We start from the raw sequence: 22,424 nt of genomic DNA, 5'->3' as shown, positions 1-22,424 counted from the left end.
TTAGGGTCCGTTTGGATCACGGAATAGGAATGGTAATGATAATGGGAATGAGAAAAGTAATGGCAATGGTAATGGGAAAAGTAATGATAATGGTAATGAAAAAAGTGTTTGGTTGAAATGAATAAATATTGGGAATGGAAAAAGTGACATAGAGAATTGTATGTAAATTACTTTAATACCCTTAATATAAGTAATGATAAACTAATATATAAAATAATTACATATAAATAAATATTTAGTCTCTATAATTATTATAATTAAATATTTAGAATAAATAATTTTTTTATCATTAACCAATTTAATTTAATTATAATATTTAAATTACTTAATTTATGTTTATTATAATTTAATTTAATTATTATAATGACTTAATTTATATTTATTATTATTATTATTTAATTAAGTCTTAAGTAGGGGCAAAAATGTCATTTCACTTTACTTATCATAATTAAATAGTTTTATTAATTATTTTATTTAATTAAATCTGTGTAGGGGCAAAACTGTCATTTCACTTTTAATTATTATAATATTTAAATGGCTCAATTTATATTAATTATTATTTACTTTAATTATTATAATTAGTTATTTAAATTAATAATTATTATTTAATTTAATCTTAAGTAGGGGCAAAAATGTCATTTCATTTTCCTTATCATAATTAAATACTTTTATTAATTATTTATTTAATTAAATCTATGTAGGGGCAAAACTGTCATTTCACTTTCCTTATCATAATTAAATACTTTTATTAATTATTTATTTAATTAAATCTATGTAGGGGCAAAACTATCATTTCACTTTAATTATTATAATATTTAAATGACTCAATTTATATTAATTATTATTTACTTTAATTATTATAATTAGTTATTTAAATTAATAATTATTATTTAATTAAATCTTAAGTAGGGGCAAAAATGTCATTTTACTATCAATAGTGTTTATTCCCCTCCATGCCCCCCAATTTTGGGGGTAATCAAATGCCTTTACTATGCACCATACAATTACCTACAGTACTCATTACTAAGCTAATAGTAAAATACCCAAACATGGGCATATATCCCTATTAGCAATTAATCCCATGCCAATAGTGCCCAATCCCTTCATCCAAACACAACCTTATATCATATCCAAACCCGATTTTATAATCCCAATTACTTTACTCTTTACTCTCTCTCACTTTCACCCCCAACCTCCGTCTCAATCAACTTCTTCGATGAGCATCCCGATCAACTGTCCCCATTCCTCTCCTTCCACCCCCTTCCCATTCCTCCCTCCCGACCAATCTCTCTCTTTGCTCACAATAACAATTTATGAACCTGCTCTATTTTATCATAAAAATGAAATAATAGTCTAAAACAATGCCAAAAAAAGGAACTATATCTTGGGAAATACCAAATAAATACTACTGAATTGAGTGTTAACAAAACCAAGAAGAATAAGAATAAGGAGTTCTATCATCAAGAAGAAGCGCATAGAAAACCATGAAAGATTGATCATGGGCGCCAATCATTTGGTAGATGAATTCTAGAGATTCTCATTGGACGGACAGAAATGTATCCTACACTAGAACCCTAACCCCACGCATCGTTCCTCCACCGTCCGATCTTTCCTCAGGATACTCTCGTTTCCGATCCTTCATCAAGCTACCATCGCCACAGATGTCAGAGGGATCGGCCGCCAGAGCCTAGGGATCTCGTACATGAGCTCGCGGTAAGCAACAAAAAGGCTCTCCGCCAACACCTCTTCAGCGATTAGGGACACGCGTGTGAGCAGCATGGCGTTGAAGTTGAGAACACCTTGGAGACAACCGGAAGGGCAGCGAACACCAAGAGCGGCGAAGGATGGTATATCAACGGAACGATCGAGGAGATGATGGTTGCCAATGAGGATAAGGACAGTGCCGATGAGAATGGAGGGGAGGCACCAACCTCCGGAAGCGTAGATCTCAACGGAGACGACGGAGTAGGGGTCCAAGGCTAGGAAGAAGGTGGGACCTTGAATAGGAATCACTCGTTCCAAGTGGGATTCTCAACACCAGATTAATTAAAAAATGTGCGGAGTTTGGCAATAGGATGGGCCCAAGCGACAGTGAAGGCATGAAGACGGAGGAGGAAGGCTTGAGGCCTTGGCTGGAGATTAGCGGAGAGAGAGAAAGAGAGAGAGAGAGAGTAAAGAGTAAAGAGCGGTTAATTTTTTGAACAGTCACCCAACTTTGCTTAATTTTCACTTCAGTCATCAAACTTCAAAATGTATCAAAGTGGTCACTCAAATTATAAAAACTTTCACCAAGTAGTCACCTGAGACTTTCCGGCACCCAATTGCCTATGTGGCCACCATAAAGGTTAAGTCAGTAGCTAATGTCCACATCATCAAGCTTACTTGGCTTATCCACGTCAGATTAAGTTGTTGAGTCGGCAAAACAACCAACATCTCAGCCCTTTTCTTCTTCTTCTTCTTCTTCTTCTTCTTCTCACTTCTTCTTTTCTACCCTCTTCTTCTTCTCGCCATTGTTCTGAGGACTTAACTTCCATGTCACTTAAGGTTCTAACATTGCAATTGAACACATCATAAAAAAAAAAAAAAACCAGACATTGTTCTTGTCATCGACATTCACAACTTTCTTATATTCTTTGGATCAACCATTTTCATAAACAACTTGAGCTTACTCTCTTTGTACTCCTTATCAATGCCATGAAAATCAAAATGATCTCTAGTTAAGTTAGTAAAAACAACAACATTGAACTCAATCTCATCACACCTTCCTAATGCTTAGCCATGAGAAGAGGTCTTTATAATTAAGGCCTCAGTACCATTCTCCAGCATCTTAGCAACGAGCCTTTGCATAGTCACAGCATCAAGAGTGGTGTTCTTCACCTCTGATTGATCCTCTCCATTGATGAAGTACCCAACAATGTCAAACATCCCAGTTTTCATCCCCATTGATTCATAGACACATTTTACCAAATGCGTCATCGTGGTCTTCCCAAAGGATCCGATGATTCCCACCACCAACATCATCATTGATGGGTTTCTATAAAAGGTCGCAGCAAGCAAAGCGAGGATAGCATAGGAATCTTTCATGATTACCAGAGCTCCACACCAAGGAAGATAGTCAAAGATAAGATTTGTACAAGCAACAACGACTGTTGCCCCTTTAGTGAGGGCTTCAAAGATGAAATGGTGAGCATTGGTCTTCTTGACAACGTAGCAGATGAAGACATCATCGGAGGTAACGCACCTCGAATCAATCTAGATTCCAATGATGAGAGTGTTGACAATGCCGTGAATGGAGACAAGTGTGAGTTTGCTCGTCTCATTGAGCTCAAAGAGAGTCCAAGATGTCTCCTTTTGGCGTTGAAGAGCTCCAGCAAGGTCATTAAGGCTGAATCTTCAGAGAACCCATGAAGAACAAGGGGTTTCTCTGCGACAACGGTAGAGACGATGAAGACATTAGTCCCAGCAAAGTGAAGCTTAGGACTAGTGGCCAAGCCATTGTTCTAGAGACTTAACTCCTATATCTCCATACAATGGTGAGAAGGAGAAAAGGGTAGAGAAGAAGAACCAAAGAAGAAGAAAAGGCTGAGGTGTCGGTTGTTTTGCCAACTCAACAAATTAATCTAATGTGGACAAGCCACGTAAGCTTAATGATGTGGACATCAGCTGCTGACTCAGCCTTTACAGCTGCTACGTAGGCATTTGGGAGCTGAAAAATCTCGGGTGACTGTCTGGTGAAAGTTTTTGTAACTTGAGTGACCACTTTGATATATTTTGAAGTTTGATGACGATAGTGAAAATAAAGCAAAGTTGGGTGACTGTTCAAAAAATTAACCCAAGTAAAGAGTTAATTAATTGGGGTTATCGGATCTGATATAATTGGATCCGATTTTTTCCCCATATTTTAATATTTGATTTTCTATTTTTTTATTATTTTTTATATGCAGGGATTAAAAAATCCACGTGTACAGATTAAGTTTTTAGTAGACGAAAAAAAACCACATGTTGGCCACGTCAGCATAATTGGACGGCAAACATGACCCCCGTCTCGAATCGGACCAATTGGGCACATTTGAAATAGTATAAGGACTTGTAAAGAGTAGAAAAAGTACAAGGATGAAAAGGTTACATTTTGAAACGTATAAGGACTGTAGGGAGAAGTACTCCTTCAAAATAATACCAACTAGGGGCCGTTTGGTTGGTGGTAATGTTTGCACATTACCGCCTGTTACGTGGTAATCTTTTCAGATTACCATGTTTGGATTATTGGTGGTGGTAATATTGATGGTAATCTGTGATTACTAACCTTGGAAGATTACCAAGAAACTTGGTAATCCCATTACCACCAAGATAGGTGGCTATATTGGATTACCAAGTGGGTGGTAATCTGAAATATTTTTTGGACAAATATGCCCTTTGTTTAAATATAATAATTTTCATACTTTATTTGTTGGATAAAAAAATTATATTTAAATAACATTATTTTTGGAATATGTTTAGCTTCGAAAATTTAATTTTTATCCAAAATTTTATTTTATTTTAAATTTAAACTTGCATAAAATAGTAGACACAAGGGTATTTTGGGAAATTTAAAATATTGCCAAGTTTATTACTATGTAACATGAGTTTTCAACCAAACATGGTTATCATGAATTACCACAACATTTCTGGGCATATAACATTCTCAATCTTATTACCACGGTAATCTCGTTACGTGGTAATATATCATTACTGCGAACCAAACGGCCCCTTAGTGTAATAATGTTTTATTTCAATATCATAAATTATTATTTTTTATTTCATTTAGTAATAATGTTAATATTTTTAAATAGATTAAATACTTTTTATTAAGAAAATTAGATTTTAGATATTTTAAAACATGGAACTTGTTAATAATTTCTATTATTGGGAGCACATAATAGTAAGTTTGAAGACAAGAAATATAAATCACATATTTAAGAGTGATTTATTCATATGAATAAACAACAACAAAATTTAATTTATTTTTACATTTAAATTATGTGCGAGGGAAGAATCATTTACAGTCAACTTGGTATTTTGAGTTTTGTTTACTACAATATCGTAGCATAACAAAAAACTGAGTTGTGAGATCTTTTGATACTATTTATAGGATATCTTTCCCTAAATCAGTAGCTTTTGATTCACACACTTGGTTTATATTCTCTATCAAATCTGAAAAGAGCTATCATTTAGTTTGCAAGCTGTGTTTTTTTAATTTCTAAATTTTTAGTGTTCATATCAATTTATATGTTTTCTTACGTCTTTTGAAGCATTACATGCAAGAGCTTTCCTCGTGCTTCAAATCTCATATGTATCTTATTTTGGACCTATAAAAAAATAACTTATTAATTTTGGTTTCTATTAAAAAACTGGAGTCAAATCATTATTTCAAATCAAATTAAAATGGTTATGCTAACCTAACAATAAGAATGAATAATTTTGTTCTACATTTCATTCAATATAAATAAAAATTTTACTAGAAAAATACGAACAATTATATAAATAATATTTTTTCAAACACTTTTACTACGGAAGGTAGTGTGAAATTTTCAAATATATTTTAAAAAATTTAACCATCATATATATATATATATATATATCATAAAATAGAATTATGAAATAACAAAATAAAATTATCTCAATAAATCTCCTCAAAAACAATAATTATATGTTCAATACAAAAAAAATAGATTTCAATTTAATTATATGTTCAATACAAAAAAATAGAATTCAATTTAATATTTTCTAATCCTTCCAAAATTTTGGGAAAAAAATATTATTGTAAAATAATGTTATATTTCAAAATTTTCTAAGCACCACTGGTTTATATTCAAATAAATCATTTAATAATAATATTTAACCATTTTTACAATATAAAAAGAAGTCTGTGTTTTACTTTAAAGGTGGAGGGTTACATCTCATGCTCTACCCAAAAATAAATACAAAATTGATAAATAATGATTATTTTTTCCCTAATATAAACATATTCTATTTTAAGTCATGGGTATAAACGAATTTCTATTTCATTAAATAAAAGCGTTTTTCATATATAATGGTCGAGAGGGAGAGATGTATGACAAGATCCCCTTGCGTATATCCCGCAAGTGCACGGGTTTGTCGAAGTAATAATCCCGGGTGAGCGGGTATCGAATCCACAGGGAGTAGGGAGTAAAGACACTTAATTCGATTCTTAGCTATGTGGAATATCAACAATGATAAGTGTGACAATGATTCAATTCTCAACAATTAAAAGCAACAAGTGAGAGAGCAAAAGTAAGGAGGAGGTAAGGCAATCGATAAAGATGGGGTACTCGGATGATGCTTCACCTAGGATAATCGCTTCAAGTGCAAGAACTCTCTATTATGCTTCCTAATCAATGCAGTGGTGAGTCGTGGAAATCCTTACATACATAGTCCCAAATCTAAGGTCAACTATGCCTAACTCTATTCATGTCCCGGAGGAGAGATTAAATAACCTCTCAACCTCGCACTCAAATAAAGTTGCAATGAGCTCTAGGGATTCTAGGTGATAAATCTCTTCCTAATTATAGACCTAACCCTTTGGTCCAGGCGGAAGGTCCCTAACCACAATTAAGCCCTAGATACTAAGATCCCCTCAACGCTTAACTCCGTTGCACGCGCAACTAAGCCCCAGCGGAAGTTCATCCCTTAGACCATTCACTCTATTATGGCCGCAAAGAACTCGAGGAATGGAGGTAGAATCTATCACGTCGGAGGGGAAAGGGGACGCTCCTGTACCTCTCGACTCACCCTCTCAACCCTCTCCAACCTAGCTTTGTCTAACGCTCGTGGTGTGTCACTCACTCACAATGTTACCAACAAAAACTCTCAACCCTAGTGTCACTCTAGGGGAAATGTTCATACAATCAAGCATTCAAGGTTGGAACCCACAATAAACATCAATTTATTGAAAGCATAATAAAGAGGTTCAAAGAAACAAATACATCCTAGGGTTCACAATACCCGAGTACCCACTAGGGGTTTAGCTCTCCATGGAGCTAAGTACAATCAAAGAAATCGAATGTAAAAGCAATGAATCCATAAAGAAACCCCCTCGATGGTCGTGTCGATGGTATTGTGGAGAGTCCTCTACTCCTCGCAAGGGATCCTTTGTCCGCCTAGGGATACACCTCGCCGGGATCGATGCCGACGAAAGCTCTCCCAATAACCTTCTTCCAAATGACGCCGATGTCGAGCCGTGAGAACCTCTCCAAAACCCTAGCCAATACCCCTCAAAACCCCTAGCTGAAGCCCTCTCTCAAGTTGGGGAAAAAGATGGAGAAAAAGAATACCAAAAATCGGGATGAATCGGCTTTAAATAGAGGTTTGGAATCGGGCAACTCCACGGTACGTGGGATCGGTGACACGCGCCTCGTCGTGAATTTCCACACGGGCGTGGATAATTTCCACACGCCCGTGTGGATTCTCTGCTTCTCGATTTCTCGGCCACTCGTGAATAGTCTTTGCTACATTACATGCTACGGTGTTCACTCGCTCTTCGACTCGAATAACTTCCCAATTCCATATTTTTCATCGGGGTAACGCAAACGGGCACACGTTTACGTCGTGAATCACTTGCTTGTTCATTGATATACATGTTGGTGGAGCTCTTGTTCTTATGTGCATAAGTCGGAATGCTCGAGTGTGACCAAGGTTGTCAGACCCGGCCCGGACAATGACCCGGCTAAGCCCAAGGGTCAGGGGTCAATGGGTTCGACCGGGTCGAACAGGGGTTGAACCGGGGTCAATAATTAAATATAAAAAATATTATAATAATTAATAATAAGCAAATATAATATTAAACCCATAATTATATTATAAAAACCTACTCAAATTTGATATTTAAATTGATAAATGACCTTATATACAGTATAGTTTTCTAATTATGCCATTTATTTATATATTTTTTTAAATATTTACAAATTTAATATATTAATATATAATTATCGAACTTCTCTCGATGTTATTTATTTATTTATTTGTGTATTGGTTGATTTTGTTAAAATAAATAAGAAATTTAATTCACTAATTCTTATATCTCAATTGAGTTTTTATTTTGTTTTAAATTTTCTTATATTTTTTATTTAATTAGAATACTTTAATTTTATATTTTTATAATAAAATTACACTCATTTATTGTTTTATTTTCTTAATAAATTAAATTTTTAGAAAGTATTTACATAACACATTAATATATTTTATTTTTAAAATGTTAATTTTTGTTGGTATGTTTATGATATATATATATATATATATATTATAACTCTATTTATTGATTATAAATTATAAATTAATATTAATAAATATACACGATTTTGTGATTTTTAATGAGAAAATAATAATAAATTATTAAATAATGTAAAAAAAAAAATTAAATATTGTGGCCTGATTGACCCGGCCGGGTCAATGGGGTATACCCGGGTTTTTTTAGGGAAGAGCTCTCAGAGCTAATTTTATTAATTAAAATAAAAAGGTTTACAAAAGTACAAATAAATAAAAACCAAGAACAAAAACAGAAAAACAGTAAAACAAATACAGACAGCAAAAGCAAAGAAAGACCTAGAAGCTAAAACCATTAGCAGAGAGGCATTTCATAATTCACTTAGGAAGATCCCTACTAACAATGAAGAGGGTAATGGTATATAAGTTAGCAACATGAGCAGCAAGTCTGGATGCAGGTCCCATCCAAATGCAAGGAATGTTGAGAACTTGAGGAGAATCTGCTTCAGAAAGAAGTCCCAGTGAAGAAGTAACAAGTTGCTGAAGACGCCAAGAACAAATATGATCAATAGATTGCAGAACTTTGTGAATATTTGAATTGGAGATGAAAATGTGATGAACCGTGATCGATTTAGACAACGCAAATTGGAGAGTATGAGACAAAGCAAGGAGCTCAGCTTCCAAACAAGTGGAGGAGGCAACCGGATAAGACCCTGCAACGACAACATTATAATTAGCAGTAGTGCAGAAGAAACCAGCATGATATACCTGACTGTTGGAGCAGGCAATAGTGAAGAGAAATAGTCCATCTGCAACAGTGAGGTTGTTCAATAGAAGCCTTTGCCCAGAATACTTGATATGTGGACGTGAATGATTCTTAGCAAAACAGTAGGCATTATAAGTGATCGTCACAAAATTAGGTTGAATGTTACGAAAAAGCAAATCACAGCAAACCTTCCATAAATGCCAAGCCATAGCAGCGATCACAGATTTGACAAAAACATTGCCTCTAAAGTTCACAAGCCAATTACCCACAGAAAAACCACCAGTAAAATTAATACGCTTGACAATAAGTGATTTAGCATGGGACCAAACACCCTGAGCTTTATGACAATTTAAAAACAGATGTTCAATACTTTCAAAATGAAGGCCACAAAATGGACAGAGATTTCTCGGACAAAGGTTGATGGAGTAAAGGAATTTAATGGTCGAGAGGTGACCCTTAAACAACATCAAGAGAAAATGTTTAACCCTAGGGGCAGTTCTGATGGACCAGATTTTATTCCACCCAAACCAATGGGTAGGAACCAACAAGTTCTTGTTCAAAGTTAGATAAACATTTGAAGCAAGATTGGATTTAGAGGCCATGGGGAACCAAACCCTATAATTGGGAGCAGTCATATCAATGGAGCTAAGATTGTCAAAAACATCAACAGCAAAATCACCAAGAAGAAATCTCAACTTATTATGATCCCAGTTGGAACCAAGGATAAGATCAGATAAATTAAGGGAATCAACAATGAAATCATTGTTGAAAATATCAGGTTTAAAAGCAAAAGGCACATCAAAACACCAGGGATCAAAAAGCACAGAAGTGTGATTGGGATTAACAGTTTTGATCCAATAATGGGGTTTAATAATATGAGCAGAAAAGCAAAGACCCCCGAAAAAATGTAGAACAATTAGAGGGGATAAGAGCTATCCAAAAATTAAGACTACCATATTTATAATGAAGGAGATCAACCCAAATAGCATCATCATGATTAAGGTATTTAAAAATATGCTTTCCCATAAGAGAGTGCTTAATAATTGAAAGGTTGTGAATCAAAAGACCCCTTTCAGACTTAGCGTCAGTGATACTATTCCAAGCCACAGCGTGGATGCCTTTTCCATTGCCACCCGAGTGCCAAAAGAAAGTCCTAGCAGCTTCATTAATCTCAGAAAGAACAGTATCAGGAATAGGATAAACCGATAAGTAGAAACAGGGAGGAATTAATTAAAATAGATTTAGCATCTTTAGAGAATTTAGATTGATTCCATCTAGCACAGGTACAACGAATTTTATCAACCATAGGATTGAAGATAGAGGCAACAAGCCTCTTGGGAGAGATAAGAACCCTAAGATACTTGTAGGGGAACAAGACTGGACTAATGCTAAGGATGGAGAAAATACCAGACTGGACCCTTTTATTAAACCATGAAGGGAAATAAATCGCTGATTTGGCTACATTTAAACGTTGTCCAGAAAATTGACTGAACCAATCAAGACACAAGTTAATATTATGAGCAGCGGATCTAGAAGCACGAGTAACAAGGACAAGATCATCAGTATACAGAAGATGGTTAAAATTAGATCTAATATTATAATTGAAACCAGGGATAAGATTACTAGCAAGAGCATAATTAAGCATCATCGTTGGATTTTGGGAGACTAGAATAAAAAAAATATGAAGAGATGGGATCTCCTTGACGAACTCCCCGAGAGGAGGAAATCCAAGGAGAGGGCTGACCATTGATCAACAGAGAGAAAGAACTAGAGTTAAGATAAGTTCTAATCCATGAGATCCAGAGGCTAGGAAAATTCATTTTAATAAGGGTGGTAAGAATTGCACTCCAACTAATGGTATCATAAGCTTTTTCGAAGTCAATTTTAATGATCATCCTAGAGGGGTCATTAATCGAATGCACAACCTCTTGAAAAGTAATGATGTTATCAAAAATACAGCGACCTGCAACAAAGCCCGATTGCTCTCTACCAATCAAAGATGGGAGAACAGTTATAAGCCGATTTGCAAGAAGCTTAGAGATGATTTTATAACAAACATTACAAAAGGAAAATCGACGAAAATCAGAAACTAAGGTAGGATTGTCCTTTTAAGGGATGAGAGCAATGTAGGTCTTACCCCAAGAATTAGGCAAAATAAAGTTGGTAAAAAAATGCTTAATAGCTGAGACCAGATGATCCCCAATATCATCCTAGAAAAATTTATAAAATTCAGCATTATAGCCGTCAGGACCAGGGCTCTTACCAGAGGAAAGATCAAGAACAATGTGATAAATCTCCTCACGAGTAACCTCCCTAGTAAGAAACCTGCCATACACGTCATAAATAGTTGGAAGGCCACCCAGAGAGGAGGAAATGATGCAAAGATAGCTGTTATCACAAGGGGTTGTCCAGAGATTGGAGTAATATTGGATGAAAGCATTTTCAATATCTGATTTCTCACAAACAGAAGAACCATCAAGGTTAGTAATTTGGGAAAAATAAAATTAAAATGGGAACGAAAATGAACCAAATTATGAAAGAAAGCAGTATTCCTGTCACCATCCTCAACCCAGAGGAGATGAGCAAGTTGGGCCCATAGCAAAAAATTTTGGCGCTGAAGGGAGGCGAACTTAGAATAGAGACCTGAAAGATCATTGAACACCTCAAAACCTGAAATATCAGCAGTTTCCAAAGTCACGATGGCAGCCTCAGTATTTTTAATATCAGAATCAAGGGGGCTAAGACTAGTACGATTCCAAGAAATAATGTTATAACGAGTACGGGAAATAAAATGCGAGAAAACATGCATAGGATTGCCATTAGGTGAACAAGACCAAGCAGCCTTGACTGCCTCATGACATCCAATATAATCAAGCCAATAATTTTCAAACCGGAAAACCTTATGCGCATTACCAATGTGAGAAGAAACATTAAGTAAAAGGGGAGCATGATCAGAAAACAACCTCGATAAGTGATTAAGAGTGTAAAAAGAAAACCTATCCAACCAACTGGTGTTCACCAAGCTATGATCAAGCCTGGCCTATCTACGAGCTAAACCAAGCTGGTTATTGCACCAAGTAAACATAGGGACAGAAAGTTAAGATCCAACATATTATTATAATCAATGAAGTTAAAGAAAAATCTTGCTTTACAAGAGTAATAAACATACGAACCACCCTTGTGTTCAGATCTAGATATAACAAAATTAAAATCACCAATGCAGGCCAGGGGAGATTGGTGGAGGAGATTCTAGTGAGTTCCCGCCATAAAGAACACTGAGCACAAAGGAGATGAGAATTATAAACAATAGAAACAACAACATGAGTAACATTATCCAAAGATATAATAAGATGCAAGGCCCGACAAGAGGCGGCAATAGGGGTAACTCAACCAATATTTTTGTTCCAGAGAGCAATAATACTACCTGAGTATCCCTCACCAATAATGGATGCCCAATCCCAGGACCTAGGAATATAGGCACAGAAACGGTCAAGGCGAGCATCATCAGCCCTGGTTTCAATAAGATAAACAAGAGAAGATTTATGTTGTTTAATGATATAAATAACACGAGAAGAGGTCTCTCACTCCGAGATGCCCCTGTAATTCCAACAAAGAATATTAAGATCAATCATAATTAAAGGAGTGAGAGAGGGCAAGAAAGTCTCCCTGAGAAGAGGCAAACAAATGACAAGGATCAGGCATAGGATCCCTCTTGATCAAGCCTTCCTTTCTTCTGGGTAGAAGCCCCAACATGTGTACCTTTACGGATGAGGGACTCTCTTCACGCATCAGCTTAGAATTGGTCCAAGGTTATTAGATAATCCACTTCATCATCATTGGACATTTCATCATCATCATCATTTCCTGAGAACTCGTCTTCACTCTCGCTACTGTCTACCATGGAATCCCCGGCCAAAGTTGCAGATACACTATCCATAACCTACTAATGGGAAAGACAAGAGGTTAGCAAGGGAGGTGAGGGAGTCAGCAGGAAGGTTCGAACAAGAGGAGGAGGGGAGCTAGAAGAGGAAAGGATTTGAATGGATCCTAAGGACAACAGGGATGTTGAAGGCAGGGGAGGTGTCAGACTTGGGGTTCCAATACAAGCCATGGAAGAGGAGGATGCCAGTTTGACATTGTAAGAAGAAGAAGGATCACCATCAAAAATGAAAGGGAAAACAGGGTTAGGATTAGACATCTCAGTCCTAGCGGCAGACGAAACCATGTGAGGGCTTTGGGAACCAACATGAGGAGAATGGGAACCAGCAAAGCTGCCTCGAGCACATCCCCTGACAACACCACACACAACAACAGGGGAATGAGAAGATAGGGTCGCTACAGTGGTGACAGCATAGGGATTCTCAATGGGCGAATCATCGATAGCGGTCCCATCCATATTAATGTATTCGGCGTGAAAGGCACAAGAAGAATGGGAACCACCACAGCCTTAAACCCTACAAGCGCCACATGTCCCACCAACCGACTCTGAGCGAGGACAAAGGTGAGATGTTGTCTCTGTGGCTGCCATGTCGCTAGTCGCGTGACCAACACGAAGGCCAGTCCCACAATCGCGAACTCGGCCGCGCCGACAAGAAATGAGCATCCACGGCCTGAAGTCAGGATTGGGAGTCAGGGGATTAACTGGAGGGTCACTGATCGGAACATCATCGTGAGCCGAGGTCATTTTTGTATCTTGAGTAACTACAACCTCGGACTGATGTGAACTGACCACCGTCCCCTGAGGAACTCTGGGGAGGGGTGCAGACAGCTCTGACTAGTCCCGTTCATTGCTGCATGGGAACAGGAGTTAGACCCATGACCGATGACTCCACAAGAATAGCAAAAAGTTGGTAACTGCTCATAAAGAATCACCATAAAGATATAATGGGAGTCATCACCGAGCCAGAAATCATAACACAGGGGCTTCGAAAAATCTATTTTGATACACACTCAAGCAAACTTGGAACGGGTAAGCGAAAGTGTAAGATCATCAACTTTGATCAGAGGACCAAGGTGGGCAACAATGGCAGCAGTAGAGAGTTTGGCGAATGCTAGCTCGAAGAACGATTTCCAAGGAGAGAGCTGAAGGATAATACCATTAAGGGACCAAGGACCATCAGTAAGAAGCCTTTTCAGCACATCATGAGAGGGACAACGGATCAGAAGAAATCCATTTGGAAGATAAGAGATAATCATTTCTCCATATTCCACCCATTTGGTCATTAGTGAAGTCTTCACCTGATCAAATGGAGGTGGTTTGCCAAAAAAATTTCCAAAGAGAGAGTTCTAAAATTTCATACGAGCTCGAGAGACACATCATTATCCAACTTAACAAAATTAGTATAGGAATCTTTAAGCTTTGCTAGGATCTGAGGATTGTGAAGAGGCAAGGATTCTTGGGCACGAGTAGAAGCAATAGTGATCTGAGCCCAAGTTCTAGGAGGAGGATTAGAGATAAGTGGTGGATGTCCTGCCCCCGCTTGCCATGGTAAGGGGAGGAAGACCGAGGAAGACAGAGGGGAATAGGAGGAAAGGAAGCTCACAAGGAGGAAGGGAAGTTCACGAGTAGAAAAGATGCATAAACAAATTAGAAGTACATCCATTCGAAAAAGAGAGAGAGAGAGAGAGAGAGAGAGAGAGAGAGAGAGAGATACAGTGAAAGGGAAGGATAATGTCTTCATCCACTCCATATATATATATTATAATAATCACAGACTCACACCATCATTATCTTGCCATACAACTTATTTTTTTCTATTCAACTTGCAAATACTTACAAATTTATATAAAATAAATAAATAAATGCTTAAATGATAACTTGAAAGATAAGATTTCATGGTTAGTGCTTAGTCAATTAATTTTTATCTACAATAATAAAAGAATTAATTAATTACAAATCTACAAAGTGCCCAGTCATATTGTGGTCCTTGACAACGCCCTAGCGTGTGACCCGCAAGTGAACGGGTTTGTCGAGTAATAAAATCCCAGGTGAGTGGGGTATCGTATCCACAGGAAGTAAGGAGTAAAAATACTTAAATTGCTACTTAACCAAGTGAAAATGAACAATGATTATGTTTATAAGATGTAATGTAAGCAAGAATAAAAGAAACAAGAAAGAGAAGCACAACTAAATGAGAGATAAGACAATCGATAGAAGTGGGGCACTCGAATATTGTTCCGTCTAGGATAATCATTTCAAGTGCAAAACCAACTATTATGCTTCCTAACTAATGCATTAATGAGTCGTGGAGATCCTACAATACACGGTCCCAAATCTAAGGTCAACCGTGACTAACTCTATACTATGCACCGCTGGAGAAATTGAACAGTCTCAACACCTCATGCTGAATAGAGTTGCATGGAGTTCTAGGGATTCCAAGTAATAAACCCTATTCCTATGTGTAGACCTAACCCTTTGGTCCAGGTGAAAGGCCCCTAGTCACAATTAAGCCCTAGCTGCTAAAATCACTTCAACGCTTCACTCCGTTGCCTTTGTAACTAAGCCCCAGCGGAAGGTCATCACTTAGCCCGTTCACTATACTATGACCGTAAAAAACTCGAGGAAATAGAGGTAGGATAAATCACAGCGGAGGGGAAAGAGGACACTCCGCTACCTCTCGACTCTACCCTCTCAACCATCTCCAATCTAGCTTTGTTTAACTCTCGTGGTGTGTCACTCACTCATAAGGTTTGCCAAGGTGAACTCTCAACCCTAGTGTCACTCTAAGGGATCATTCAATAAATCAAGCATTCAAGATTGGAACTCAATTAAAACATCAATTAAGGAAAGCATAATAAATAATTTAATGAAACAAATACATCCTAGGGTTCATAAATCCAAGTACCCACTAGGGGGTTTAGCTCACCATGGAGCTAGTTACAATTAACAATGAAATCAAATGTAAAAACAAGTAATCCATAGAAAACCCCCCTCGGTAGTCATGTCGATGGTCTTGTGGAGTAGCCTCGTCTCCTCCAAAGGTCCCCTTGTCCGGCCTAAAGCACACCTCGCGGGATCGATGCCGACGAAAGCTCCCCCAATAACCTTCTTCCAAGTGGAACGCGATGTCAGAGTCGTAGGACCTCTCCAAAAGTGTTGCCAATACCTCTCAAAACCCTAGCCACAACCCTCTCGAAAGTTGGGGAAAGAATGGAAAAAAGAATCCTGAAATCGGGGTTGAATCGCTGCTTAAATAGGGCTGGAATCGGGCATCCACACGCCCTTGTGGATTTTCCACATGGGCGTGAATAATTTCCACACACCCGTGTGGAATCTCTGGAAATCTCTTTTCGGCCAGCTGTGAACAGTACCATGTTTTTAATCGAGGTAACGTAAATGGGCACACGTTTACGCCGTAGACCCCTTTTCTTCTTCAATAAACAGCTTCATTGGTGAAAATCTTACTATCGATGCACAAATCGGGATACTCGAATGTGATTACTTCTGTGCCCCTCCAAATCATTGTAATTGCTTGAAAGTGTGAAGGTTGGCACACATTCTCGTATCTTGAGCCCGATTTATGTCTTCGTGTTTGTTCCTTCTCAAGATCTCATCAAATAATGCATTCACGATCTACATTGGCTTCTTTCTTCAACATTCGGCTTCACAACCCTATATGCATAAAAGTAACATAAATGCACAAGTATTAGCGCTAAAACTTGATAAAAGGAATGCTCATCATAAGAAAAGAATAGTTCACATTCTTATCACACAAGTACTTATTAGTCCTTGGCTGCAAAAGTTGGATGTTTGAAAAGTCATTGTCTAACTCACTTAATTAATCAAACAATTAAGCTTATAAAATTCATTAGTTATTGATAACTGATTGCTTACAATTATATGATAGATATAAATTAGGTTAATCATTACCTGAAGTAATATATGTTGTCTTCTTCATATTCAATAAATTCTTTCAAAAACTTTCACATAATAACATGTGTTCTGTCATCTCTCTCCCTCTCATGTCCATTATTGTTGCAATTAATCAACTCGTGCATCCAAATATTATTAAATCTATGGACTTTTTAATTAATTTCAAATTTTTTTTCTTAAACACCCCTCCTCTCCTCCCCATATAAGCCACTGGTTTTGCAATTTGATCCTATTATTTATTATGATCTATTAATAACTAAAATATTAACACCTGTATTTTTCTCACATGTAGTATGGCGTTCTCAAGTGTAGTATGGTGATCTTGTTATTATATACATAGTGATTTATATGTTATGGTGATCTATTGAGTGTATTTCTTTGCTTATAGTAGGCTATATTATGCGAAGTCCTCTATTCACCTTGTCTACACTTAATAATTTAGAATATCATAGCAAAATTCAATGCTTCCAATACCACAACCCACCTGCTTCCTATACATTGCTAACCCACTATTTTTTCTTCTTATATTTTTTTCCCTATCTTGGTAAAACACTATTTTTAGTTTCTTAAAATCCTATGCTTATAGAAAGCCATATGATGCCAAATCCCGTACTTATGTTGCTTATCCTTGTTTTGCAATTCAAAATCCCACAAAAAAAAAAAAATTTACATGTTCCATCTCCCACCACCTACATCCACTGTCTTTCCAACATATTATTTCTAACAAACACACTTTGCTTTTTTAACAAAGAATTTTCTTTGCCTGTGTTTCTCTAAATTGAACTTCTAAAATTGGATATGAAAAAATTGAATTCAAATATTGACCCAATAGCCAGTTAAGTGAGTTGGGAAAGAGACATAATATATATATATATATATATATATATATATGTATATTGGTACGATGAGCATGCTATGAGAAGATGCTAAACTACTCTCTAATTAATTATGCTAGTCATAATACTATTCTCACCAAACATACTTTTCTCTTAGTTTATTATTTGGAATGTTATGCTTCAAAATTGGTGTAAAGTTTGTCCACTATTGTATATTAGTTGAAAAGAATTACCATCATACAATTAATAAGGAGGGATTAGAAGCAATAATTTGACCCTAATTATGGAGCACCTTTTTTGGTCCATGTGATGATTTTAGATCTTCAAAGTAACTCTCTTTTTAAGGTAATGATGTTTTATCCCTCATTTTGGTGGTCTTTTTGGGTTGTGATCCGAGCTCGGAGGAAGGGAATGTTTGGGTGAGCAAGAAGGTTTCCTAGAGATTTCAGGATTTCTAATAATGCAGAAAATGTGAGAAGTTTTGTTTTTGTGACTGTTTTAATTTTTCTATTTGTGCATTCATTGAAACCTTGATTGATTAATTTCATTTCATGTGTGATGTCTTAAGTCTTGGTTTCCTCCTTTTAGGTAGATTTATCACTTATTTCTTTTGTGATCTAGTTTTTAAGAAGAGCGTTATTTTTGCCAATGACACAAGCTGTGATGTTTGTCTTGGAATGGAAACTACTTAGACCAATTGTTTGTATCAGTTTGTTGTTTCTTTGAACTTTTTGTTTGAAAATTGAAATTTTAACTTATTTTGTTTCTTCTTTCTTCTTTTTCATCTACATGGTGCCTGTGCCCTATACCAAATGCTAGCACTCATTTTGAAAATTTCACAATTTTTTTCGCCATACTCAGCCCATACCAAATGCTGGGTTGAAAGCCTCTCCATTCTTTTCTCCATGCTTGCCTATACCAAATGCTGGCCCTCTATTTAAGAACTCTAGTAAATAGCTGAGATCTTTGTATAATGTAGGATGCAATAATTTAAGAGTTTTAGTTTTGGTTATAGTTGATTATATTTATTTTTCTTATTCATATTCGGATTTGTCTGGAACCTCTAATTGCAAAAAATTAGTAATTGACATCATAGGTTTGTGGCAAATGATATCTTATTTACTAATTAACAACCTATGCACTTATAGCAACAATCAATAATCTGCATGCGCACACCACTATTGAAACCAATAATTAAGAAGAGTGATGAGAATGAACATTTAATATTGTTAAATGGGTTGTAAATTATAAATGTTGATTCTCTCTCTCTCTCTCTTCCCTTCCCCTTCTTCCTTCTTCTTCTTCTTACTTAATTTTCTCTAAGATGGTTAATCCCCCCTTCCCATTCTCCCTCTCTCTCTCTCTCTCTCTCTCTCTCTCTCTCTTCCTTCTTCTTCTTCTTACTTGATTTTCTCTAAGATGGTTAATTAAGTTTGATCTCATTAGTGAATTTATGTCTAAATATCTCAAACTTATTTGGTTCTCCCATTTGTGAGATAAAATCTAGTCCAAAACCAAATTATTTTTTAAAATAGTTGAATACACTAATCGTCTTTGGTTCGTCACCTTAAGAGTTTCTTTACCAATAAGCAATGGTGGACTATATTTAAAATTACAAAAAGAAAAGTAGTAATGCTTGGCTCTAATGCAATTTAATTAGTAATCAAGAAATTAAATTGTTTTGGGATATGTAGTGAGAATTATTTTGCATAAAAATAAGATGGCGCTGGACTTCTAGCATGAGAATATTGAACATGATTGCAAATGGAAAAGTTGATAATATTTTGAAACCAACGGAAAGAAGAAAGCAAAATATCAGGTAAAGCTTTCATAAATAATCACCGACATTCCATAGTAAAATTTTTTAGGGATATAGTATGGAGTTCAGAAGGTAAATGAATAATAAAAGAGGAATAGAAGTGTGAGAACTACTTGTGTGAGCGAAATGAGAAAGATATAATTTATAATGAATGGTTAGGTGAAAATACATTACAGAAAGGGTTTTGTAGTCAAGTTTGTAGATGGAATTCGTTGTTCCTTGGAAAAATTGTAGTAAATTAAATCATTATATATGTGTGTGTGTGTGTGTGTGTGTTAATAAAAAAAAATTGCTCATTCTGGCATCACTTATTTGATTAATTATAAATACAATGAACTTTCTTATAGATAAAATGTAAAACTGAAATTTATTCCATGACTTTATCACTTTTTAACTCACATGCTTTATTTATTTATTTAAATAAATGTAAAACTATTTTAGACTTATATTCATTCATATAAAAGTGGACCTTTAGATTGAAGAAGTCAATGTTGTAGGGATGATTACTGCCTAATGTCCGGTAATGTTTTCACATTATCACAAACTAAACGACCCCTAAGCATTTTCTCTTCCTCAACATAGGCCTTTAGATGAGCAATTGGTGTCCATCACCCCAATCAAGTGTGACACACCCCTTGTGTGTGACCCGCAAGTGCACGGGTTGTCGAAGTAATAAAATCCCAGGTAAGTGGGTATCATATCCACAGGGAGTAGATAAATAAAAACACCAAGATTACTATTTAGCCAAGCGAAAATAGAACAATGATTGTGTTGATAAGATGTAATGTAAATAAGAATAAAAGAAACAAGAAAGAGAAGCATAAGTAAGTGAGAGAAAAGACAATCGATAATGAGTGGGGTACTCGGATATTGTTCCGCCTAGGATTATCGCTTCAAGTGCAAAACCAACTATTATGCTTCCTAACTAATGCATTAATGAGTCGTGGAGATCCTAAGATACATGGTCCCAAATCTAAGGTCAACAATGACTAACTCTACACTATGCCCCGTCGGAGAAATCGATCAGTCTCAACACCTCACACTGTGTAAAGTTGCAAGGCGCTCTAGGGATTCCAAGTGAAATACCCTATTCCTATATGTAGACCTAACCCTTTGATCCAGGTGAAAGGCCCCTAGTCACAATTAAGCCCTATATGCTAAGGTCACTTCAACGCTTCACTCCGTTACCTTTGCAACTAAGCCCCAGCGGAAGGTCATCCCTTAGCCCGTTCACTCTACTATGACCGCAAAAAACTCTTGGAACGTGAAGGTAGGATAAATCACATCGGAGGGGAAAGGAGACGCTCCGCTACCTCTCAACTCACCCTCTTGACCTTCTCCAATCTAGTTTTGTCTAACTCTCGTGGTGTGTCACTCACTCACAAGGGTTACCAATGTGAACTCTCAACCCTAGTGTCACTCTAAGGGAGTATTTAGTCAATCAAACATTCAAGATTGGAACTCAATTAAAACATCAATTAAGAAAAGCATAATAAAAGGTTAATGAAATAAATACATCATAGGGTACACAAATCCAAGTACCCACTAGGGGGTTTAGCTCTCCATGGAGCAAGAAACAATCAATCATAAAATCGAAAGTAAAAACAAGTAGTCCATAGGAAACCCTCTCGGTAATCGTGTCGATGGTCTTATGGAGTAGCCTCGTCTCCTCCAAAGGTCCCCTTGTTCGTCCTAGGGCATACCTCGCTGGATCGATGCCGACGAAAGCTCCCCCAATAAGCTTCTTCCAAGTGGAGCGCGGTGTCGAAGCCGTAGAACCACTCCAAAAGCCTTGCCAATACCTCTCTAAACCCTAGCCGCAAGCCTCTCAAAAGTTGGAGAAGAGATGGAAAAGAAGATGTTGAAATCGGGCTAAATCGTGGCTTTAAAAGGGCTGGAATTGGGCATCCACACGCCCGTGTGGATTCTCTGGAAATCACATTTTCAGCCGGCTATGAATAGTACCTACTATAGTAAATTACTACATTAACCTACTGCAGTATTGGCTAAAAACACTCCCGAATCCATGTTTTTCATCGAGGTAACATAAACATTATGCCGTAGATCACGTCACTTCTTAAATAAACGACCTCATTGGTGAAGATCTTACTATCAATGCACAAATCGGGATACTCGAATGTGACTGCCTCTATGCCCATCCAAATCATTGTACTAGCTTGAATACATGGAGGTTGGTACACATTCTTGTATCTTGAGCCCAACTTATGTCTTTGCGTTTGTTCCTTCTCAAGATTTCATCAAATAGTGCATTCACGATCTACATTGGTTTCTTTCTTCAACATTCGGCTTCACAACCCTACATACATAAAAGTAACACAAATGCACAAGTATTAACGCTAAAACCTGATAAAAGTAATGCTCATCATAAGGAAAGAATACTTCGCATACTTAACACACAAGCACTTATCAAAGTGTCAAAAGTTTGGTGGTATATACACCTACATGTAAGTACGCTAACAAAAATAATTTAGAAGCATGAAATAGTGGTGTCTCAATCTCAGCTACATCTTCAAGAGATAAAGAATAGAATCATAATATATTTGTATAATTTAGTACATTGAAACTCCAACTATTTTAATTTAGCCATTAATTGTTGTTTGAAAATTATGTCAACGAAGACAAAATATATAGGTAAAATCAGTCAAGCCATGAATGATAAAGAAAAGAACATAATAGGTGGTGTTTGTGTTATGTTTTTTGAGAATTGGTGTATTCTGCAGCTTTCCTTTTGAGACAGTGAGATTAATATATATAGTCTGACAGCTTTTCTTTTGAGGCAGTGAGATTGATATAGTCTGACATAGGTGGTGCTAATTATAATTAAACTAAATAATTTAAAATAAACTAAAA

Source organism: Dioscorea cayenensis, unplaced genomic scaffold, assembly GCF_009730915.1.
Source record: "Dioscorea cayenensis subsp. rotundata cultivar TDr96_F1 unplaced genomic scaffold, TDr96_F1_v2_PseudoChromosome.rev07_lg8_w22 25.fasta BLBR01002049.1, whole genome shotgun sequence".
In the NCBI taxonomy this organism is placed as follows: Eukaryota; Viridiplantae; Streptophyta; class Magnoliopsida; order Dioscoreales; family Dioscoreaceae; genus Dioscorea; species Dioscorea cayenensis.
Note: the sequence above shows the minus strand (reverse complement) of the source record.